The sequence below is a fragment of the Ambystoma mexicanum genome, chromosome 4p (genome assembly GCF_040938575.1).
Source record: "Ambystoma mexicanum isolate Mex_15411 chromosome 4p, UKY_AmexF1_1, whole genome shotgun sequence".
In the NCBI taxonomy this organism is placed as follows: Eukaryota; Metazoa; Chordata; class Amphibia; order Caudata; family Ambystomatidae; genus Ambystoma; species Ambystoma mexicanum.
This window is the reverse complement of record NC_090927.1, coordinates 654862869-654888338: the sequence shown is the minus strand read 5'-3', so window position 1 is coordinate 654888338 and position 25470 is coordinate 654862869.

Genomic DNA, 25470 nt, shown 5'->3' with positions numbered 1-25470 from the left:
CACCGATGACGATCTGTTCGAAGAACACTCTGACCTAGAAGAGACAAGGGTGGAGGTGAATCTCATATTTTGGGGGGGGAATTATCAAATGAGAGTTGCCACAGAGAATGATGTTGGCACTGGTACGCCCAGAATACTTTGAGGACGACATGGCCCAAGTGCCTGCCGCAGAATGGACTACAGGGCCCTATGATGTAGGTCTCCTGAAAGGGGCGGGTGAAGTGAAAATCAAACTGAAACCAGGAGCAATTTTACCACAAGCGCAACAGTATCCCATGTCCAGAGAGGCAGATGAAGGAATAGCGAAGACAATCTCCGCCATGATGGAGCAGGGTATCCTAGTGACGTCAGAATCACCTTGCTACACAATGATTTAAGCTGTCAAAAAATCAAAAGGAGGGTCTTGGCGTTTAATCCAAGATTTACGAGCATTAAACAATATAATTGAAGCCGAATTCCCTCTAGTCCCTAATCCAGCCACAATTCTGTGCAACATACCCACTGAGGCAAAATGTTTCACGGTAATCAATTTGAAAAATGCTGTTGGCATTGATACTCACAATTGAGAATCATGCAGACCAGGAAGTGACGGTGTACAGTGACTCTGCCTATGTGACATCCACAGTACACGCAGGCTTAGCACGCTGGAAAAGGAGGGGCTACCTCCGAGCAGATGGCACACCAGTGCAACATGCAGCTTTATTGGACAGGCTGATAAAAGCAGTACAGCTCCCAGTGGGCATAGCGGTCGTGAAATGCGCCGCTCATAGCAAGGGGACAGGTTTCGTGTCATGCGGAAATCATGAAGCGGACACGGAAGCCAAGCGCATGGCATCCAAAACTGAAACAATCATGGACGTGGAGGTGGCACGTACCCATGAACGAATGATGATAGCGCGAGCCACACCGGAGGCCTATAGCAATATGGGGCAGACCCAGCAAATGGAGCTCCAAGTGGAGGCACCACAAGAGGAGAAGAATTTATGGAAGCGTCGAGGGTGTTCTTTAAACCCCTCTGACGGGCTGTGGAGGTAAGATAGCACTGGTAAACCAGTAATGTCTGTCACCCTCCTGAAGGTAGCCTTAGAACAACTGCACTACCCCATCCACATGACAAAAGAAAATCTTGCCACAACGCTCGCAGAAGACTGGTTCACACCGAATTTAGCGGAGCATGTTGCATTTTTTATGGTGAACTGCAATATCTGCCAGCAATTCACCGCTGGGCACACATTAAAAGTAGTGAGAGGAATCATTCCCAGACCAAATGGACCATTCCAGCACTTATATATCGATTACGTTGACATGATTCAAGTGTGCAACAGGTACAGGTATTTAATTGTGGTGGTGTGTCCCTTCTCTAGATGGATAGAAGCAGGCCCCTGTACACACCCCGACACTGCCTGTGCTGCTAAATTCCTGGTGAGGGAAGTGTTCCCTAGATGGGGGGTGTGCGAGGTAATGAGATCAGATAATGGGGCCCACTTTGTAAAATCAGTGTACAAACAGATTAGTGCATTGCTTGGTATAAAGCACAAGTTCTCTTCAGTGTACCATCCAGAGGGGAATGGGATATGTGAACGGATCAACGGCTTGCTTAAAGAGAGGAGAGCCACGTTGAAGCTCACATTAAAAAAGGGATGGCTGCACTGCCTACCACTGGCATTGTATGCACTTCGGAACCAACCAGGCTCCGACCATCACCTCCTGCTGCACAAGATAGTTACAGGCAGAAGGATGAGGACCCTTCCTAACCCCAGATATAGAGCTAGTTGTGATGCCCAGACGACTAGGGAGGTTCTGGGAACACAGGTGCAAAAGTACCTGAACTGTTTGACATCCAATACCTCTGTCATTTCAGGCCAACTGCAGTGACGGCAAAAAGGGGGTGGAGCAGCACAAAACACAGCAGGAAGTGCTGAAGCAGACAACGAACAAGGTGTACATGCACCCCTCGTCTTCCCTGGTGACAGCGTTTTGGTGAAGAACTTTACCAGGAAAAGGTGGGACAAGCCAAGATTTAATGGCCCTTTGATAGTAGAAGACTGCACCCCCTCCGCCGTCAAGTTCCAGGGTAGAAGGGCATGGATCTTTCCAAATGACATTAAACCCTACATAGGAGAGAGCCCTCCTGCTGTATCCAACTGCAAAGAAGCAACAGACAACAGGGAAGAACCTCAGAACTTGCAGACATGGCGAGGAAGAAGGACGCATGATCAGAAACCAAGACAAAGAACCCAAATGCAAGTGTGGCATAAAACTGGACAGGTTCCCCAAGCAAAGGGGGATAAGGAAATAATGAACACTTTGTACATCCCAGTTGCAGGGTAAAAGGAAGCACATCCAAAGCCACAACAACATTGATAAAATTAACTGTTGAAAGCATGACATGCCCAAAGTGATACGAGAATCAACACCCTGATAGACTGTAACCAAAACCTTGCCTGAGAGTGCAACACAGTATCCTGAAGCAACCAGTATCGAGACTTTGATCACAGAATTCATGGTACATTCCAGCAGAAATCTCAAGTGGGATGTGCTAACCTACTTTCAACTCATGGTGTTATCATACCCGTCACTCATAGGGAGTGGAGCCAGTGTCACAGACTTTATTCAAGATCCAGCCAACAAAAGGGTAATCAGGCAACTGCCAACCGTCATCGCAGAGGTCTTCGCAGAGTTACCTGAGCATAGTGAGAGGGACACAAATGCTCCCACCTCAAGTGATCATTGATGAACTCACATATACCCTATTTTTCGGCATCATTGAGGAATGCCCAGGACTCATTGGCAGAACCAAAGACACCCTAACCTTCATCAGAGATCCAAGAAACAACAAACTCCTTAACCAAATGTGGTACAAATTAAATTACGTGGTTGCAATCCACGCAGCAGGAAAGTGTAAAAACTGTGTGAATCAAAAGAAAAGCTTGTGATCAGGACACAACCAAACAGGGCAAATGTCCCTATGACCCGAGGACACCAGGCTGGCGCACAATGTCCTGTTTAGATTAGTCAAAGACTATCTGGAAATGGTGGGGAGGCCTGCAGATGTTGACGTCATCACCTTTCTTAGAGATCCGGCCAACACCCCACACATGGGCACACTCCTCCAAGGCATAATGCTCCAGGTGGAGCTGTCCAACTTCTAGCGAGAATTCCTAAGGAGATTCCAGCGAGACCTTTAGCCGAGGGACAGATCGAGGAGACAAAGACTGTTCACACTGCAAGGAAGGCCTGAGATCTAGAGGCTAGAGAATCAGAGCAAATGTCATTAAGGCCAGAAGACAGCCAATATGCATACCGTGTTTTCTTCCATTTCATTGAAAACTTTCCAGAACTAGTGGGTAGACCCAGCAATGTTGACAAACGCGCAATTAAATAGGCTCCTGAGGGCTATCATAGCGCAAATAAGAAGCAATTATGGACATCCACTACTGAGGAGAGCCTTGGAAGGAGAAACTCCAACATATAACTTTGTCGTCATTGTTTCACTGTGGAGCAGATTGAGAAAAGAGACACTGTTCCTCACTTGTTGCCGAGAGACCAAATGAAAGGAGCAAACACAAGAACTTCGCCATCATATTTTTCCTGTTCTGCATCCTTCTCATTTTTGTTCTATTTTTGCATATATTGACTTCTGCTTTTATTTTTGTTCCTGTTGAACAACATCTTAGTTTGCGATTTTCACTCGGTTTCTATTTTTTCCATATGTTCATTTTTATTTTTGTTCCTATTCTTACAACTTTATTTTTGTATGATTAACTCATTCTTTCCTATTTTTGCCACACGTTCATTTTTATTTTTTTTATTTTATTTTTATTTTTCATGTTCGCTTTTGTTTTTATTTTTACTTTTATTTTTACAACATTTTATTTTGTGTGATTTCTAACAGTTCCATCTTTTCATTCCTTCGCATTGAACAGGTTCCAGCATGTCCTCAGGACCAAAACAAATTCGAGGAGTGCACTGGGACCTTACCTACTATAGATATGCATAATAAATGTGATGTATCAGAACTGCTAGCCTAACCCTTTTCCTTAGCCTAGCACAGGAAATGTACTGAGAACCCAGAGACTACCCACGTCACTCACGTGAGGGGGGACATTGGAGAAGCACTCGTCCCTCTGATAGTAACGAACTCTCGAAATACTAGACCAGAGCAAAAGAAGGAATAAATAACTAACTATGAACTCATTTGAAATGGGGGCCCAGAACAGTAACTTGGTTTTACCCCCAACAGAAGGGCGCCCCCGCTTTCCTGGAAGAAAATGCTACAAACTTTCACTCAGAACGATTGTGTGTATATGTACAGTGATCATAATTGTTTTTCTATTATTAACAATCAGTACTGCTTTCTTTATTGGTGCACTCAGTGTCCCCCTATCAGTGCACCCACCAGATAATGAACATCTGGGGCCTACAAGAGCACCCAGACCCTATATAGTGATTCCAGTCCCGAGAAAAGCTAATGATGAAGCGAATGACTTAAATTTGAATGTAATTAGCAGCGATACGTATACACTTGAGGTGATGAATGAGAGAAAAAGCTGGAGACAGGGTCAGCACGGAATGAATGATAATGTAGCACTGACCACGGCACGCACCCACACTCAGAATGCACACAAACACGGGCAAGTGTCAATGGCTACAATGCCTCCAATGAAGGCAGCAGAAAAAGAGAGACTGCCTGCCGAACTTTCAATTCCAGAGAATAGTGGAGATAACCAAGAAAAGCCAAGTGAAATGCCAAAGAAGGAGGGAATAGCAAGATACCTCAAAAGAACAGAAGTGGCCACAAAAGAAATCACAGAGAAGACCCACATGTTAATAGAGCATTTGTTCCCATTCATAGTCCAAGCAAAAAAACTACACGAGGAGCTGAAAAACAGAACTATAGAAACTATAACTGCAAGCACACCTGCTCCAACGCAAGGAACAAGCCGCAGGCCTACAACACAGCCACACGTTGGGAGGTTGATGAACCAATGGTGGTTACGGGAAGTTTATGGCAGACTGCAAAAGGGAAGGAAAGGAAGCACAAATCCTCCCCCTACCACAGCGATGCAGTCGCGGCAGCCTGCTCCATCGAGCAACCAAAGTGGAAAAGCAGCACAGATGCATTCAGAGACATAGTCATAGCAAACTACAGAAGAACGCTGAGAATCAAGAGAAGCCCACATGAAGATAACAATGACCTTAATGACTACCTGGACAGCACAGCCCATCTCGGAAACAACATATGGGACCAACACATGAAGGAAGTAGGACGAAGGAGTCAGAAGGAGAATGCTTCGTCTGTGCACTCCTACCATACAGCATGGGAAAGTCCAAGATCTTCGTGGCTGTAGAAATTGATGTCCCTACAGCACAATGTATGTCGCATGTAGCAATGTGCAACACCAGAGGACAATTTATGGGAAGAGACGCCTCGTTGACATGGGCCAACGAAAAGGATTACCCGGATTAAGATGGCTATGTCCAGGACATTTAAACAAGAAACCGAGCGCACACCAGAAATCATGTGATCAGGTACGAGAACCCTGGTGTCAAAGGATCTGGGATAAGATGAGAAATAAACCCAAGACTGAACGTTCAAGGAAAAACTGCAGAGGAGGCTCAAATCTGGAAGAACAGAGGCCAAATGCAGATCTGGGGGTCAGCGGTCTCCCCAGATGGATGGGAAGACGGAGTAGTAATCTGCCGAGTGTGGATGGTCCAGGGAGCATGCAAGGAAGCAATAGAGAATTCGCAGAGGTTATGCAAACCTCAGTGGCCAAAGCTAGCAAAGTTGCTAACATGGGTCGAAGATTGAGGGGGACCCCTACAGATATTGCCACTGGAGAGCCCGAAACTATGCTTCAGAAAAGATGGGAGGGAATCAAAACTGCGGACAAACTTTGAAGCTCCGGGAATGACACATGGAACCACAGTTATTATGGACCATTACTGGGCGTGTGGATCCAAGGCATACATAAGGCTGCCGAAAAACTGGGGAGGCAAATGCACATTAGTGAACGTTCACGTTCCCGCACTAGTGATCCCTAAGAATGACCTGAAGTAGGACAGTTTCCCGAAAGCAGATGCTCATCTAAGAAGAAGATCTGTGGAACTGATATCCAGGATGAAGAGGGAAAATTACTTTTCTCCCAAATCAGAAGAGGCATTCCATGCAATCAGGTACGAACATAGGCTGTTCAGCCTCACCTCAACAGTATTCACAACACTACTCCTGCCCCACATCCAAGTTGGAGTGAATGCTAAATGGTTACAGATAACCAGATGGAAGTTATTGCAGACTATGAATACCACTATAAAAGGATTTAACACGATCAAGGAAGAGCTGAGAGCAATCAGACTGATGACCCTCCAAAACAGATCTGTGCTTGACATGATCACAGAAATGGATGGAGGTGTTTGTGCAAAAATCGGAGAACATTTCGTACCATCACACAATGAAGAAAACGGAACCCTAACAGAGGCTATAAGCATGCTGACAAGCCTGAAAAACCAGATGATCGATGAAAGTGACGAAGTAGACAATGACAGCTGGTTTGGAGACCTATTCTCATGGGTTCCACAATGGATGGCAGATATATTCAAGTTTCTGGGAGCTCTACTAGCAATGGTATTGCTAGCATTCTGTGTTATCAAGATAATCATGACACAGTGCCAGAAAACTGCGAAGAAAGCCATAGGATGAAAATAATGGTTGATGTCGTATCAGGATGGAAGCCCAGAGACCCGACTGATGAAGAAATAAGAGGCTTTGTGAAGGCCAGCAAATTTGCACCAGAGGGAACAAAGTTCACATACCCTATGAAACGAAGAAGGTATGAAGGAAAATGGACCTACTGCAGCCCAAATGGACAATGTCAACTAATGACGTGGAACAAAGACGAACAAGTGAAGACAGCAGGGAGTTTGAAGGGAGTGATAAAAATATGGACTCCAAAGGCTCACACATTCGCACCATCATGTACCAACGCAGATGACGATGAGCATGACACTGAAGAAGCAAAAGAAATGAATGCAAAGGAGGTTGCAGAAGTGGTCGATGAACCGACCAGAGGGGGGAGTGTAAAGGAGGTCCCAGACATGGCCTGCACCCCTTCCCCTCATTTCGAGGTACCAGGAACGCGCTCGCCAAGGTATGTGACGTATGAAGAGCAAATGAACCTGCAAAGAGCTGCAGTGAGACACTGCCCAGTATACATCAGAAGATCCATACCGGTTGAAGCACCCATAACCAGACAACCCTGGGCAGCACGGTACCCTATCAGACAGCCATACCAGCCGCTGATACGAAATGAGGAGTACCTACACACGGTCGACGAAGAGACCCCAAAAGCCTTAATGGAAGGCCAGTGGAAATGACGCAAGGGCCTGAACAGATTTCAGAATGAACAAGAGCAGCTATCGAAGATAACACGCCAGTGCGAGTAACTACGAAATTGAATGGAATAGGCACAGAGAGGAGACAATGTTACAACACCAGGAAACAGTGTTACAAGATAAGATGGAAGCAACTGTACTGTTAAACGTGTGTAAATAGGCCTGAAACGCAAGATGCTAAGAAATCGATATTGCTTGCAATGCTTAGTAGAAGATAGAGCGGCAAGCGCCAACCGTATATCTACCTCAATAAGGCACATTATACAAGTGCGACTCCATTTTGTAAAAGCAGAAAGGTACCCAGGCTGCCAGAGACCTGCCAGGCCAAGTTTCGAAACCCAGCTAAAGGCAAGAGGAGGAGCCTAATCGAAACTCAACAAAGAGCGGCTCATGCCTAGGAAATTGAGGTCAACCGGAGAAGGGGAGGAGAGCGTCAGCTCACAAGACTCCAACTTCAGAGCATACCAGCCTTCCTCATGAAGGTCAAGATAAGGGGGGCCCATGCAGGTGGCTAGGCCGACACAGAATTAAATTCACTAAAAGCTGGAAACTAAAGCAGATTCAAGGTGAACTAACATGTGACCAGCCAGGCGCGAAGAAGTACCATCGCCTGATGTCATCCAGGACCCGAGGATGCCATAACTTTTCCAGATAAGAGAGTACAGTTTCGAGGCCATCCTTAGCCAACTAATTGACACGTCACCCTAAAACACTGATTGATGGAAGGGAGGCAGGGTGAAACTTGGGACACCAGGCACAGGGGTGTCCATTCTGCATGCTGCTAATTAAAAGTGGAAATTTATGTCTGGGGTGTAACCTGCCCAATCACAATGGACCAAGTTATCTTAAGTCCTATAGTGATTGTAACCAATAGGACGTCGTAGTTGTAGTGACGTCTATCATGCGTGATGTAGAGGGATAGGCGTAGACGCCCACCCGATAAGAGTTATCCAATCTGTATGCCCTATTATCATATACAGATATAACACCTATACTTAAGTTACCTTTCCTAACCAATTATAATGCATGTCGAGTTTTGTAAAGTTAGACGTCAATGATGACGAACAATGCCTATAAGAATCTCTGTTCAATTGAAGTTCGAGGAAGTCGGAGCGAGACCGGTGATCGCACTACAGCTGATTCCCATTTGTTTCCCTGTTTGATGTATGTATCATTAAACGGACTTCCCTTTGCCAAACTACTGAGTCCTAGTTATTGAGTCGCGTCGGAGTAAGTGAATCATGCACCCCCTGTCCTCACACGGTGCAGCTATCTTGTCTTACAACTTCTAGAGGGTGAGTCCTGACCAATGGGCCCGTCAGCGAATTCCTCTCCTCGTCAACAAACCATTTATTTAGATGGGATTTGGGTTTACTTAGTCTGAGTTTTAGAGGGGCAATGTTGTCGAGTGTAGTTAACATAATTTTGTTGTACTCGTCAACAAGTGTTTCTGGGTCTAAATGATCTGCTAATTGGTTAAGAGTGGGTAGGGTAGCGGGAATCCCTTTATCCTTAGTGGTACTCTTTTTATTACTTGTTGGATATGGTGGGGCCATGGTGGGAACTAGAGAGAGTGGTCTAGAGGTGGAGAGTTCAAAGGACAAGAAGAAGTGGTCTGTCCAAGGTTGTGGGGAGATGGATTTGATGTTGGTGGTGCAGTTGTAATCTGCTAGCCAATCAAGAATTCTCCCTTTGGTGTGAGTGGGTTCGAGAGTTATGCCCAGTTCAGAGAGAACGTTGGCAATGGTGGTGGCGTATTTGTCTAGGGGGTCATTGTATCCCAGATTAAAGTCCCCTAGGAGAAGTAATTGTGTAGATATTTTAAGGTTATTGGAGAGTAGGCTGTAGATATCCTCCTCAAATATTCCTATGGGTCCAAGTGGTCTGTAGATGAGGTGGATAGTCAATGTCTGGGAGTTGAGTAGAGGAAGTTTGATAGTGAGCACTTCACATGAATCAGCAACTAGGGTAGGTGTAATTATCATACCTAGGCTAGATTTAGCGATGATAGCAATTCCGCTGCCTTGCATATTAGTTCTGTCCTGTCCCAGTATGGTATAACCATCCGGGATTGCTAAGGAAATTAGGGGTCCTGCTGCGTCATGCAGCTAAGACTCTGTGATAGCAAGAAAGTCCAGATTATCGGCCGATATCAGGTCACAGATATCCATGGCATGCGCAGTCAGGGATCATATATTTATTAATCCTCCTTTAAGAGGGGGGCCACTACAGTGGATTGGGTAGGTTTTATTTTAGTGGGAGTAGTTAGAGGCCTCAGGATATTAAGGTGGGTGATATTTACATTCTGGTTATTTAATCTTTTGTTGGCGGGGTAGAGTTCTAGTCAGAGGCTCGTGGAGTCTCGTAAGTCTCGCTCTGAGTCTAGAGTTTCTGAAGGGTAGACTACATGGATTACTTTGAGGCCGGCTTTAGGGGCTTGGATCAGGGCGATCCATAGTGGTGGGGGTAACTAAAAATATGTTGGTTGAATTGTGTAGAGCTCTCTTGCTGGTTGTAGGGTGGCTACTGCGAGATGTCTGGTGGATAATGAACAGCAGACATATATGGGTTAAGAGGCTACGGGTTAGAATGCTCATGATGTGATATTGCATAGGAGGTTGCTTATTATAAGTTGAGATGCACCTTCAAGGTAGTGGCATATGATTAAACTAGACTAGGCTTATAGTATGGGGTACGAAGGCTTACATGGGGTCACTGGAGGCAGTTATAAAGATTTAGGGTCTACCCTGGTCACTAGAGTGGAAATGCGAGTAGGCTAGTTTGCTTTCGGTCAAAGGGTATGCTAAGCACATGTGCAGTAATGCAAGAATCGCTAAATAGGCTAGTTGCTTCTTATCAATGAGCAAGCTAAACATAAATGCAGTTAATCAGGTAAATCACACAAAGGGCTAGTTCACTTTCTGTAACTAGAAATTAGACTATGCAGGGGGATCACCGTAGGCTATAGGCATGGAGATCACAGTGGACTATAGGCATGGAGATCACAATAGGCATAGAGATCATAGTGGGCTATAGGCATGAAGATCACAATAGGCAATAGGCATAGAGATCACAGTGGGCTATAGGCATGGAGATCACTATGGGCTATAGGCATGGAGAACACAATAAGCAACAGGCATAGAGATCACAGTGGGCTATAGGCATGGAGATCACAATGGGCTATGGGTATGGAGATCACAATAGGCAGTAGGCATAGAGATCACAGTGGGTTATAGGCATGGAGATCACATTGGGCTATATGCATGGAGATCACAGTAGGCTGAATCATATGCTTACATAGTGGTGGGAAGCGAACATCTAGTCATAGGTGGGCACATTAAGGCAGGGTAAATTAGCTTGGGTAGTTAGGGGTCTAGTATGACGGCAACATAGTGTCGTCCCCCTCAATACTTGCTAGTGAGGAGTCGGCATTGTGACATGTTGTCAACACACAGTATTAGCACTTAAAGTGTTATGGGGCACCTCTATGAACTAATTAAGTGTTATTGACTGGAACACCATAAATACAGGTATATGCATAAAATATCAGGCTGTGCAGAGAAATACTCATACTTGCGAAGCATCTGATAGCAGTCTGAGGTACTACAGTAATGCAGTCAGTAGGCGTACTCACAGGGATTAATAGTCCAGCATTAGGCGAGTCTGCCGAGTCTATGGAATGGAGGTAGTCCACATTTTTAGAGACTCATGTTTGGCCCAAGGGTGATATGAGTCAAGGTGGGCTTGTAAGGTGCTCCTGGTGCGAACAGGGGCAAACAGGGCCTTTTGCTGGCCTTCATCGGGCCACTGGCTTTCTGCCTGCCGGCGGATGTTGTTGAAGTAAACAAGGTGTTGCTTAGCAACAGATTCAAACCTTGTTTTCATGCTGTGAAGTGCCCGGCATTTTGTTTCTTTCGAATGCAGTAAGATCAGCTATTTCAGAGGTAGCAGCCGGTTACTGATACAATATTGCAGATGTAGGGCTGCAAATAGGAGGATTGGGCAACAAATGTGTTAGTTGGCCGGCAGATACAAGGATTTGGCAAAAAGCAGTATGGGACTCACTGACGGATGGTGTAATCAGCTTCAGTTAGGCTGCTTAGTTGATCCGCCGAGGTCGCTTGCAGCTGGTGCCCGTAATGGCTGCAGATGAGGGGGTAGGTGGGGGCTCCTGCCCTCTCCAGCTCGTGGGATGAATAACTGGTGATTCAGTGTTCACCACAGGTCCAACTCTGCCGGGCTCAGGCCCTCCTTTTTACCACCAAGTTTACACTTGATTGCCCTCATTCGCGCTCGGATCATGAATCTCCCTTTTGGTACAATATTCACATTTGGTCTCCCCCGTCCAGGCTCAGTCATGTAATCTCTCTTTCCATGTTTTCCTCTTATGATATGATATTGCATGGCATTTATAACAAGCCTATACACAAGTGTTTCAAGGTGCAACGAGGCAAGGGAGGGGGAACAAAGGGAGGATAAACAACAATCCTACTAGGCCAGGTATCATTCAGATTGCAAAAGTGCATGGGATGGGGTAAGGGAAAGTGCAGAGGGGAAGTGGGAGGGGACAGTACAGTACAAGGGAATACATGATCACAAAATAAGTAAGCAGGTGGCAAGTGCAAAGTAAGAGCAGAAGTCAGGCGGCAAGTGCAGGTGGTGGGACTGTAGGGATACAGGAACAGTCTCAAGTGCAGGGGTTGGCAGGCAGTGGAGGTGCGTATGACTAGCGGGGAAGGAACCCGGGCCCGAGGTCAGAGGGTGGCCAGGTAACCAGTCCAATTTCAGCCAGGAGGTCAGCAGGGGAGCTGGAGGAGAGAAGGCAGAGGCAAAGAGAAAGGTTTTGAGGTGCTTCCGGAACCAGAGGTGGTTCTCCTCAAGTTTCAAGGAGGCAGGGAGGCTGTTCCAGAGGGAGGCCCCAGCCGAGGAAAGAGATCTGCCACCAAATCGTTGCTTGGACAAGCGACTGACTCTGAGGGAGTTGGAGGCGGATGAGCGAAGAGCTCGAGAAGGAAGATATTTAGGAAGGAAGAGTTGAAGGTATTGAGGTCCCAGGCCCAATAAGGCCTTGTGGACAATGCAGAGGGTTTTGAACTTAATCCTCACAGCCACTGGGAGTCAGTGCAGAGATTTCAGTCATGTAGAGATACGATCCCTGGGCTTCAGGCCAAGGACAAGTCTTGCAGTCCTGTTCTGGATGAGTTGCTGAGGGCATAGAGTGGAGGCAGACAAATTTAGAAAGAGGCTGTTGCAGTAGTCCAGCCTAGAGAGAACCAGAGCTCTAGAGACAGTGAGCTTCTGGGGGAAGGTGAAGAAAGGAAGAATACCTCTGAGGAGGTGCAGCTGGTAGTGTGACATCTTAGAGACATCAGAGATATGAGGAGAGAACGAGAGTGTGGAGTCAAAGATGACCCCAAGGTTTTTAGCCTCACAGGTGGGAGTAGGAAGACGGCCAAGAGTGGCCGGCCAGAGAGAGACAGGAAAGGAGGAAGTGGGTGTGCTGATGAGGAGAATCTCAGTCTTACTGGCATTAAGGCAGCGGGCATTGGCAGCACACCACTCCTGGATAGCAGACAGACAGTCAGTGATGAGAGATGGAGAAGAGGTTAGCTGAGTGTCATCCGCATAGCACTGAAAGTTGTGGCAGAGAGCCACAATGCGGTGGACAAGAAGTGCCAGGTATTGGTTGAACAGCCAGGGAGAGAGGTTAGACCCCTGGGGACACCACAGGTAGACAAAAAAGATAGTGGAGAGGAAGGACCCCAGTTAGACCTGGCAGGGTCGGTCAGAGAGGAAAGAAGTCAGCCACGCCATCGCCTGCCCTATGATACCCAGGTTTCAGAGAGACGGTTGAGCAGGATGGCATGGTTGACTGTGTCAAAGGCGGAAGAGAGATCAAGCAAGATGAGGACACAGGGGGTGTTGGAATCAAGGTTAGCGAGCAGGTCTTCACAGATGTTCAGGAGAGCAGTTTCCATGCTTCTGGCAGCTCTGAAGCCAGACTGATGCTCATGAAAACAGCCAACAGATTCTGTGTGGATATTAAGCTGGGAGATGGCCAGCTTTTCTAGGAGTTTGCCCTGGAAGGGAGTGATGGAAATTGGACAATAGTTAGCAGGGCAGCAGGGGTCGGCAGAGGGTTTCTTAAGAAGAGGGTGCACAAGGGAGTTCTTCAGGGGGGATGTGAAGACTCCAGTGGCAAAGGAGTGGTTGCAGAAGTCAGCCAGGGCAGGAGCCAGGGAGTCGATGTGGTCCTTGATGGTTTTGGAGGAACAGGGGTGAACCTGTTTGGACGAGACGTTCATAGATCAGACTTGTCTAGAAACCTCTTCTGCAGAGAACAGGGGAAAGGCAGAGAAGGCGGGAGGAGAGGTGGCTGCATAAGGGCCAGAGGAGGAGCAGGGTGTAGGGTGGGGGGGAGGAGGAGAGTGAGGACAGGATGTCCTGCGTTTTAGAGATGAAGTCAGAGGCCAGTGCCATGCAGAGGGCCTGGGAGGGACAGGAGTGGTAGAGACTGCGGCAGGATTGGCCAGTTCCTTGCAGATTTTACAGTTCAGCCAAGTTGTTAGATGCCGCAGAGAGGCAGGCTTGGATATGAGCTCCCTTCTTGGTGAAGACATAGAGCTGGTATTGCCTTTGTAGCAGGCGGCAGGCCAGTTTGCCAGAGGATGTACATGAAGTGTACCATTTCCTCTCAGCCTCCCTGCACTTACATTTAAGGGTGAGGAGGTCTGAGTCATACCAGGAGTTGCACTTGGCTTTGGGCTTCAGGCGGATTCTCATGGCAGGGGCAAGAGTATCAAGAGTATCATATAAAGCAGATTGGAGCATGGAAAGGGCTTTATCAGGGTGAGAGTCAGCCAAGGGGGGAGGGGTGAGAAAGTGGAGGTGAAAGCCTCGACTGGCACATGCTTCTTGGGTCGGATGATCGAGAAGGTGGGTGGCAGTGATGGAGGTGACTTTGCGTGGGGGGTAGAGAGGGTGAGATGGGAGGAAAGGTGAAAGTGATCACTCCAGGAGAGAGGAGTGGTGAGAGGGACAGAAAGGGGAATATCTGATAAGATCAGAACATCCAGAGTGTGCTCTGCAGAGTGAGTCAGGTCTGAGGGGAGAATAGATATCAAAATCGAAGACTTTCGAATGTGCAATGGGTTTTGCTTAAACCGTCGCAGGACCACATTGATTTACTTTTCACAATGTTCTTAGCACTCTTCTATTTTTGTTTCTTTAAGTTCTTGGTGGGATACCTTACTGTAACCTTCGATTGAGCACCTTTGCGGTTTTGGACCACTCTCTCAACGGTATCGTACCTTTCCTTCTCAAGTTCAAACATTCATCAATAGTTTAGTTTTACCCGCATCTTTCATCACACGCATTTTACAATATCTGTTTCAGCGCTCATTGTAAAATACTGCCACTTGCAACCTTGACTTCAACACAGATCGTTCTTGCAGTGGTCTCCCCAACTCACTGGCTGTGATGGTCTCTGTGGAGCTGCTTTGTTCTCGGAGCCAAGGACGATACCACAGCAGTTGCTGCTCCTACCTGCCTTGGTCAGTTACGTGTGAGGACCTCCGGTATCTTTGACACAGAATGCAGGATTCTTCAGCCTGGTTTGCTGGCCTTACGCTTTCATTGTCAAAGGTTTCTTGAAAAAAATATTCTTTGCTGAAAACGGCAAGGGTATTTCCCTCCTTGTGCACCATTGTTGGTTGTCCGCCTTTCTCCCCTCGTTCAGCTGCTGTTTTGAAACTGCTGTTCCTTCGTGTGCTTTGCCTCCCTCAGAGGGTGCTCTCCCAGAGTGGACTGCGGGTGTGAAATGTTTGTGTAGGGAAGGGGGGTAGAGTTCTGATGTATCCTGGTAGGAGGGGTTAAAGATATTGGAGGGGGATGGATACCACGTCTTTCCATCTGGCGTCCCACTCTCACTCCCTGAAGAACTCTCACCGAGGTGATCCTCCCACACTGGTCTACCCCAAGGATCTGGATCCAAAATCGATGGCCGTGTCCTGGCCACTTGGATGACACGTCCCTGCAGACTAGCGTGTGAGACACCTTCAGGTTTCTCACAGTGGGGTTAGATGGAGTGCGGGTAGGGGTCAAGAGAGTTGAGGTAGGGTGGGTGGGGTGGAGAGTGTGTGGTATGATGGCTAGGTGGGGTTAGAGGGAGTGGGGTAGGGTGGATGGGCTAGAGAGAATGGGACTAGGGTGGTTCAGGTAGAGAGTGTGCGGGTAGGGTCAGGTGGGGTAGAGAGAATGGGGTAGTGTGGTTGAATATATAGGGAGTGGGTAGAGAGAGTGATGATTGGGTGGTTGAGGGCAGAGGCAATGGGGATTGGGTGGCCTGTAGAGAGAGTGGGGGTAGGATGGGTTAGTGGGATAGGGAATGCGCAGGGAGGATAGGGTGTGTGGGTGAAATTATAGAGCGGGGAGTGGAGGGCTGGAACGATAGAGAGAGTGATGTAGGGTCAGTGGGGGTATTGAGTGGGTGTAAGGTAGGTTGGCTGTGGTAGATATACTGGGGTATGTAGAGAGGGTGGAGTAGGCTGGGTGGAAATAGAGAGGGTAGAGAGGAGGGATTGGGTGGGTGGTGCAACAGAGGGAGGGGAAAGAGTGGGTCGGAGTGGGTGAGTGGTTGGGGTTAGAGAGAATGGGTTAGAGAAAGTGGTTGCTTCTAGAGCAAATTGCCCACCCTAAACCACCAACTTTTTTAATTACCTGTTCCAGTATATATCTGTTTCCCTCACCATGTCTTTCTCCCTATGATTTGTAAAACCCACCATTAGTTCCCAAAGCTAGGTCCACGCTCAGTAAATATCCTCATAATAATATTATTATTAATAATAACAATAATAACAATAATAATAATAATAATAATAATAATAATAATAATAATAATAATAATAATAATAATAATAATTTTGAATACAATATTTTCATTTATTTTTACCCAGTGCCCCGTTTTAACGAACAGGACATATTACACAACAATACAAGTTAAGCGCTCAGGAGGATTAAGGAATATGTTGCTATTAAGGATAGCCAGAAATTCCTAAGAAATCGATTATAGGAAGAAAATAGAAGAAGGAATATTACACCACAATGTAATAATCAAGGAAATATGTATATCTCATCAAAAACTAAGACACAGGATACTATGCACAAATGGAGATTTAATGGCAAACTGGATCCTATGAAAGTGCAGGTTTTAGGCAGAGTTTGTATGCAGTACCCTTTGGGACCACTACACACAACTATGACTACAGGTGTAAGCAAAACCAACCTTTGTTATAAGTCTGTACTACACAATTTTGTGGTAGCACTGCTGAGAAGTCAGGCTTATCTCAAGAGGGAATGTGAGCTGTAAGGATGGTACATGGAGGTCTAAAATTACAAGTATTCAGATTAGGGCTGTACCAAATAGCATATTTAGTATTCGGCCGAATACTGAATAGTTTATCAACTATTCGGCCGAAGCCAAATATGTAGCCGAATAGTTGCTTTATTTAATAAATCATGTTTCAAACTTAAAAAAATACACTTATTAAAAAAACAAATAAAGCACCATTTTAAATGCATATTCTATACTTTTATTTCTCTTCATTGAAATTAATGTAGCATCTTTATTTAAAGTATAAAAGGCAGAAATAAAGCAGATTTAACCAAAATGAAGGGACCAAATATATAGAAGATTGTTGCATATTCAGTGCCAGTTAAATTAGGAGGCTTCACAAACGCAAAAGGACTGCCTTTGTTTATCAGATGCATTGCATGCTCTAGCCAGTTGCAAAGTCGACGCGGTCGAGTTTCGGAACTTCTTTGCAGCTCATATAGAAATGTATAAAATGGTTCATGTCGGCTTATGCAGGACACAAGTCGAGAGGAAATCTGAAATGCATGAACTCCATCTCAACTATTCACCCCACCCAAACAAATGCTGCTCACTTTTCTCTTATACTAGCCACTCTTTCTCGCCAATACACAAACATATGCAACTTCTAATTCCTGATAAAATATCAAATAATGTTAAACTCAGGACTCAAGTCCTTAAAAAAAGAAAAGGGGTGGGGGGGTACTATTACGTACGCAATGGGAAGGAACTGAAAGTATCCATGCACATTTCTTTCAGTTTGTTTTTTCTAACTCATTGCATATAAACATTCGCCAAAAGGAATGATGTTCCTGTATTGTTGCATACAAGATGCATGGTATGAAAGATGAGATAAAATATGAGCACCTTTTTTGTCTAAGAATCTGTAACCAAACATGCCCTAAAGAGCAGATTACAACATAAGATATTTTTCAGCTGTGTGATAGCAATTTGTCTGGTCTAAATCTATTCAGTTTTGCCAACTGAAGTCTATATTTGCCTTTCTGAGTTCATGTTGCATTGTATTCAAATGAGAATGTCAAAGTATTCAGAAAGAGCCGAATAGCAAGAAACTATTCGGCCAGAGCCGAATAGCTTTTTTTCAGCTGGAATTCGGCCATATACTTACTCGAAGCCGAAGTTTGGTGCACCCCTAATTCAGATAGACACTTATACTCAAGGTTTCTTGATAAAGCACTTATTAATTTATTACACAGTCAGTTAGAAAACATTCACTAGAAGGAGACAATCTATATCACACAAAAATATACTTCAGTACTTCACAATATCAAGTTCTGAGGCATTTAAACTACTTTGAAGGAGGAGCAAAATGGCATAAATTAATAAAACGGATATTACAGTTACTCTTAAACAGTGCAAATAGTTTGAGTTCGCCAGAGGAGCTGATTCAATGCAATTGTTTAGGCCAAAGTCAATGGGCTAAAGTCTCGTATCGGATAAAGCAGTTCTGGAAGTTAAACGGAAAAGTCTTGCCAAAGCTCTCAGAAGTAGTTTGTAAAAGGAAGATCCATATGTTGGGTCACCAACTGTCTAGGCCTGCAAGTTGTCAAGGTTTCAAGCACTTTTGCAGTGAGAGGTAAGTTCTCTAGGTCGAGTTTTCACAGTAACTTACAATGAAGAAAAAGATGCAGCTGAAGACGTTGGTTTCGGCAGTTCCTGCAGATCTCGCTGTTCCTGAGCCTCTTTCGTGGGGACAAGAGGGAGGACGACGGGGGACTCCTGCACTGCACAGGGACTGGTCCAAAAAGCTGGCAAAAGCAGATCTTTTATTCTGGTAGTTGTCGTCAAGCACACTAACTGGTGTCCCTCTCCCTGGCTATTCAGTTTCCTGCAGCACTCTGAGGAAAATTCAACCAGCTACGAGAATGGTGTCCAGGTGGCTTACGAGTTGATTGGTTTGGTCCAACCAACTGAAAGGGAGAAGTTGTCCTTGAAGGGCTTCTCTGTCGAGAGGAACTTGGTGATTCAGACCTGCCGCAGGGCTTCACCGGGCAAACCAACGGTCCAGGATTTGCATCAGCCATCCCCTTCCAGCTCATCTTCGGTTCTTTAGTTCTAGTGGTCGACTCTGCCTTCCAAGCTAAGAGACTTGCCTTTTAAACAGTTTTCTCCCATTCATTCCAGCCTAGCTGCCACTCACCCAGCAGGGTGGCTGTCCTTGCCGGACAGTCAGCTAGCCAATCACGCCAGAGTGCATTTGGGTCTACTAGGAGACTTAGCACAGGGAGTTTTGGGCACCTCCCTCACTTCATGCCCACCCTAGACACTCGGGCACCGGAGGCGGTCTTCAGTCCTGAAGCGTGCCAAAGGCATAGGAACAAAGGGACCAAACCTGGTTTGGCATGCAGAGACAAACTCTAGAAGGAACTTTCCAAAAAGAAATGGCAAAAAAAGAAGACTGCGACCCCGTTAAACAAAGGCGGCTCATACGCCATCTTGAAAAACATGGCTCCCGCAATTTAATGCTAAAGGTGTGTGCTGTCGTGAAAAATCGTGTTATTTCATTGTAAAACCACTGCCACCAGCCATTTTGAGAGGAAAGGGTAGCATTTGACTGCTACATGAGTTTCTAGACATATCGGATACTAGGTCACCCCTCCAGCACTCTATTGTAAGATTTGGTGTGCTAGGTCTAGGAATTTGAAAAGACTAGTAAAGTCAATTTCCCTTTACTTTCTCTGGGAAACAGTAGTTTATCCCAGAGAAGGTATTTAAACTTTGGGACAGCCTAAAAGGCTTCCCTGTGCCACTGCTTTGAGGGTGCTCTGTGACACAAATAAAACGATGATGCCTATGGAGTTGTCTAAAACTCCATAACCAAAAGAAATAAACACAGAAAACAAACAGAATTAAAAGTACAGAGTCCCAAAGGTTAGCAAAAGAGCTGCAGGTCTCTAAGGTAGAGAGGAATTAGCACATTTACGAGAATTTTCCCTAACAGCAGGTCTTGTATGGCATTTCATCACCTGAGAACGCAGGAACAGTGCCTATGAAACAGGGCAGTGCTACTTTCTATATAGCTTCATCAGCCCAAGACCAACTTTTCCCAAGACTGCCGACTTCTACATTTCACCCTTGTCAATGATCAGTGACTCCTACAGGGCAGTCTTTTTTTATACTCCAGAACTATGGACATTTTCTAGAGCCAAAGGCTTTCATTTGTGTGCATTTGCATACCCACAGTGCCTTGCTGATTCGCTCTGAACTGGATGTGAACTTTCAGCAATGGCTATTAGGTGACATTGTAGCTTGTTGGTCTTGGCTCAAATGGATTTTTCTACTTTCACATGCCAGGTAAAAGGTTTTTTTCAAGCCTTTTTAAACCCCTTGCTAGTGTGTGATCGGGCTGTAGTCCACCATCTAGTGGCTGGCTGTAATTACTACATAGTCTTTCGAATTTGAAAACATTGTCGTCTGCAGGGGTTTTCCTGTGTCACTATCCTTATCCAGCGAATACAGGGACCTACAATCCATCACGTTTTGACATCTTCAGATGATTTATTCTGCCATCCGTTGGCATAAACTTCACAACAGAAACGTTGCTGCAAGATTGTGGGTTTCATTGGTCGAATTGACATTGATGAGAATAATCTGCATCAGCAACAAGGCATACAGCAGGGAGATGGATTGGGTCAATCGTACATCTTTTAACATTCTTATAGAATGCCTATGAACCTTCTCCAATCTACAGAAAGGCTGCATCAAATCCATGGGGCCTAGATGAAAAACACCCCATTTAAATTATTTTTGCAGTATAATTGAAAATTCCCCTGGCAGGATGCACACAAGGTGTGCAATGGTGGTCTCCCCGGGTACCATGCCAAGAAAAGTGTCAGAGCCGGGTCATTATTTAAGCTAAATACACTCAAAGAAGTAAGGTTGAAAGCGCTGGGCAGGATAGGCCTTGCAGACAGAATCGGCATAGGGAAAGCGCATTCATTGGAAATCTAGGATGGCAGTTAGACGCCGGATTTGGAGTCAACTCCCAACAGCCAAAAAAGGGGTACTAGCAGGCATGGCCTCGCCGATTTCCCCAGCTCTGACTGATTGTCAATTAAACTAACCATGGTGAAAACCCCAGGCTATTGTGAGGCTGCAAAAACACACAAACATGCTAAAGTGACAACGGCAGGGAGGGGTCAGGATCAACCCATAAGCCCAAAGACACAACTGCATTTTAGGAGTGAATTGCGGTAGGACCTGACTCAATATAAACAAAGGACACAAAAACAGACATGCTGAAAGAAATGGCCTTCAAAAGACATCTCCACTTCTCAAAATCGTTAAGGAGGGTTTCCTGGAAGTAGTAAAAATTGATCCATTTGCACCCTTTGGATTTTTCTAATGCTGTTATTAGTGCTATTTGCTTTGCTGCTTGAGATGTGTAGTGTGAGGGCAGTCGTGCCTAAGATATCACTTAGACATCACTTTGTACTCACCATCTTCGATCCTCACTATTGCTGCCTCTCTGTGCCTGTTAGGGAGAATTCTCAAGAATGGTTAATTTCCCTTACCTACTGAGTCACTCAGCAGCTTTGCTGGATTTCTAGGATTTATTTTTTTCACCTGGTAAGAGTGTGAGCCTTTTTTCTCACTCTTACGTGTGTTTAACATTTTCTTGGGTTCATAGGCTGTGGAGCCTTGTCTACTCCATAGGCATCATCTTTTTACTGTGTGTTACACAGCACCTTCAGTGCAGTAACACAGGGTTGTCTTTTTCAGACTTCCCAACTGAAACTCCATTTTCTAGGACTGACTGCTGTCTCCCAGAAACATGTAACGTTGCCATTGACTTTATTAGTCTTTTTTAAAATCACAGACCCACTACACACTATCTTACATAGAGTTCTGGAAAGGGTTAAGAGCTATCCCTATTTGTCTGTTTCTCATGGAACATTGTTTTGTTCCCTTTTCATTAAGATTTGGCTGGTAGCAGTGGCAACTACCCTATTTTTCCTACCGCGGTTATTTAAAATAGCCTTGTTATGTTTTAGTCTATCTTAGTAGCCTCAAACTTAAACCCGCTGGACCATATACATTTTTATAAGGTTCTGGCTGGGTTTATTCGCCATTTCTTTTTGTAAAAGTCTTTTTTGTGTTTTGTTCTGCGTGCCAAACCAGGTTTGATTCCTTTGTTCACCAACCTTTTTTTTAGGGCTTCTGCACAGAAGCCCCCCTTAGGCGCCTGAATGTCTGAGGGGGACAGGATGTGAGGGAGGGGTTTGAGACTCCCTGCGCAGGGTCTCCTTGGAGACACATGTTGCACTCTGGTATGATTGGCTGTGGTGACTGTCCCGGCGGGACAGCCACCTTGCTGTGTGATTGACAGCCAGGCTGTGTGAATGGGGGAAAACTGCATAAAAAGCAGGTCTCTGGGACAGAGAAGGCAGAGTTTCCACTGGATCGAGAGAACCGAAGAGAAGCTGACAGAAAAGGACCTCTACCACGACTGAACATCCCGTGGAAGCCCGGCTGTGTGTACGAATCTTCAAACTTTGACATCAGGGAAGATCTGCAAGGAATCCTTTCCCCTTGAGCTGGTGGGAAGAACCAGTTTGCCAAACTGCAAGCCAGGCCTCATCCCTCTGGTCGAATTTGATGTGCACAGCTACAGTGAACCGGATAGCCAAGACGAACGGACCCTGCTTGGGTTTTAAGGAGCACACTTTTTATTTGTCGCTTTGCTCTGCTGCTGGTTTCTTCCCTGGGCAGTGCAGGACCCTCCAGTCTTCCTCCTTCTTGTCAGTCCGACAGTCGCCTTAGGAACTGTGAGCCTGCAGGACCTGCCAGGAACATCTGCCTCAGCTACACCATTCTTCTGCTCTAAAGGTACTGTGCTAACTCGGTTGTTCGTTCAGTCCTACCGCGGTGAAAGTGTATGAAATCTTTTGCCAATCTGAGGGCGTGTCCTTCTTTATTCTTTAAAGTAACTTTAGTCCGACCAACTTCGTTCTGAACTCGTGGCAAAGACTTAACGTGAACTACCCAAACTGTGTGATCATCTGAAAAGACTTTGGTTCAATTACTTTGGCCCTGGCCTCTTGATTTGATTTCCTCACTGTAGTTCCTTTTTCTAGATTGCCCTGCTTACTTACTTGCTGGTGCTGCTCAACTTTTGTCTAATTTTGTCTTTCCCTCCCTTTTTCTTGGTGGAGTGCCATTTTGCTCACACTTCATTTTGAGCCTAACTTGTCCAGAATCTATTGGGGGTTGTGTAGTGTATTTGAATCGTGATTTCTCAACTGCTTGATAATAGTGAAATGTTCAATAACTGATGTGTAAATAAATATATATTCTTTTACTCAGAAGCCTTGAGTCAGTGTTTGTTTGAATCATAGTAATTGCAGTCCTTTGTGTAACTATTAATACCTCACACTTTACTCTTGAGATAAGTCTGGCTGCTCAGACATCGCCACCACTTTACTGTGTAGTACAGGCGTGTGCCAAAGGTGAATTTGTACTGTCACTTGTAGTCCTAATTGTGGGTGGTGTTCCCAAAGGGTACTGCATATAATTCTGCCTGACACTGGTGTACAGTGGTGCAGATCAAGTATAGTGATTACACTTAGAGTGCTGCTATTACCTTGGATCAACTAACCACAAGGCTTAACACCACTAAAAAGCAATATTAATCATGTCTGATATGGAAAGCTACATTCAGGAGACCCTCCTTAGTTACATTGTGGATTATTTGAAAAATCTGTGTAAAGAAAGGAATCTCTCTGTTAAAGGATAAAGTCTGAATTGATTGAAAGTTTGTTAGAGAAATAAGGTCTGGAGGGTGGGTCTGAAATACCGAACCCCTCAGCAAATGTGGAAAATGATTATGTGTCTATTATTGATGAGTTAGATGAAACAGGTGTGTCCCACAATGTAGGCCTCACTGTTCCTAAGCCTGCTCAACAACCTCAACCTTTGTCCACTGGGACCCCTACAGGGCCTAAACTCAGTCCTAAATTCATAGCTCTAGAAAAGATGAGGCTTGAATTGGAATTTAAACGTTTAAATGCTCAAACTGAACAAAAGAATCAAGAACTTAAGTTCAGAGAAATAGAGATGAACCATGCCTTAGAAATGAAAAAGTTGTCTATTGAAAATGCTTCTCTCCCAGAGTCGTGTAGGACTTCCTGTTCTAAGAGACCCTGTATGCCTAAAGAAATTGTGGGTACGTGTGAGGTTAAGCTTGATATTTTGGATTGGTTGGCAATGTTTGAATATAACCATGGGATTCAAGACATTAGAGGGAATTAATTGCTTCCTTGGCTCTTCTCTAGGCTACCTACTGTTGCATCTGATGTTGTGATGGAGTTGGGGAGGTGGATAGGATGGATTATGAGTGTGTGAAGCTAGCTTTAATTGCTAGTTCTGGGAAGACCCCTTCCCAGTACCTTCAGAGGTTTAGGACCCTCAAAAAACAAGATGGTACCCTTTGGGCTACCTGGGTGTGTGACTGTTTGAAAAACTTAGATGTTTGGGTTAAGGGTTACAGAGTGAACAGTTATGAAGGTATGAGAAATCTTGTTATGTTGGAGTCAATTTGTGATTCCTGCTCTCCTGAGGTCAGACAACACTTGGCTGATTCTAAGGAGATAGATCCAAAGAAGTTAGCGAAGGCTGCTGTCTTGTGGGTTGCCAACAGAGCTACTCACAAGGATTCTGGGGTAAATCAGAAGAAGGATGAGGGAAAGTAACCACAGAAAGATAACAAGGACAATTCAAATACATCCAGTCCAAAAGAGGGCCACACACAGAAACATATGGGTAAACCACAAGGGAAACTGAATCAGGCTAGTGTACCATCTGGACCCACACCAGATGGAGGTCAGAACAAACCCCCATTCATCAAAACATTTGGGAAATGTTATGTTTGTGGGTGAACTGGCCATGTGAAAGGGGATCCCAGATGTAAGGGTAAACCTTCAGGGGTCCACACTGTCTCCTTAGCCTTCTCCCCAGAGGAAGAAGTACATATGGCATGTGGAAACTTTCACCTACTGGCTGATGAACCCATGACAGTCTCTTCTAGTGTTTCTTTAGTATCCTTGGGCTTGTGGGAACAACATAATTTAGATGTCTATAATTCCATCCCCGCTAATACTAAAGAGTATTATAAAGATAGTGTTCTTGTGAATGGCCAGGAGACTCCTGCCACAGAGACACTGGAGCCAGCATAAGTGTGGTGGATGTATCATTTTTCAAGGTGGAGGATGTTGCTAAGGCACCCACACGCCTCGCTAAGTTAGCTGGAGGCCCTGTGCAAATGCTTCCCCATTTACCAGCTCTCATACAGTGTAATGATATGACTGTCAAAATACCTGTTAGTGTGCAGAGTGAAGTGCCTGGGAGAGTCCTGTTGGGCAATGACCTGAAAGCTCTTGGAGTTGTGTCTAGCACCTCCAGGCCTCCCAGTAAAAGGAAACAGGAGATCACTAGGCCTGCAAGGGAGAGAACCTTGAGAGGCTCTCCAGTGGAGTTGATAGAGGATACTATCAACCCCACTCCACAGGAGTTGCTCACTGCTATTTCTGGAAAGGAAGAGGCAACGGGGAAATGCAAGACCTCCAAGAAAAAGACAGACAACACCCCTGTGCTGCCAGCAAGGACATCCCCAAGATTGTCCAAGGTCACACCTGTGACTCCTCCACCTGTTGAGGCAGAGTGTGAGGTACAACCCTGTGTGGTTG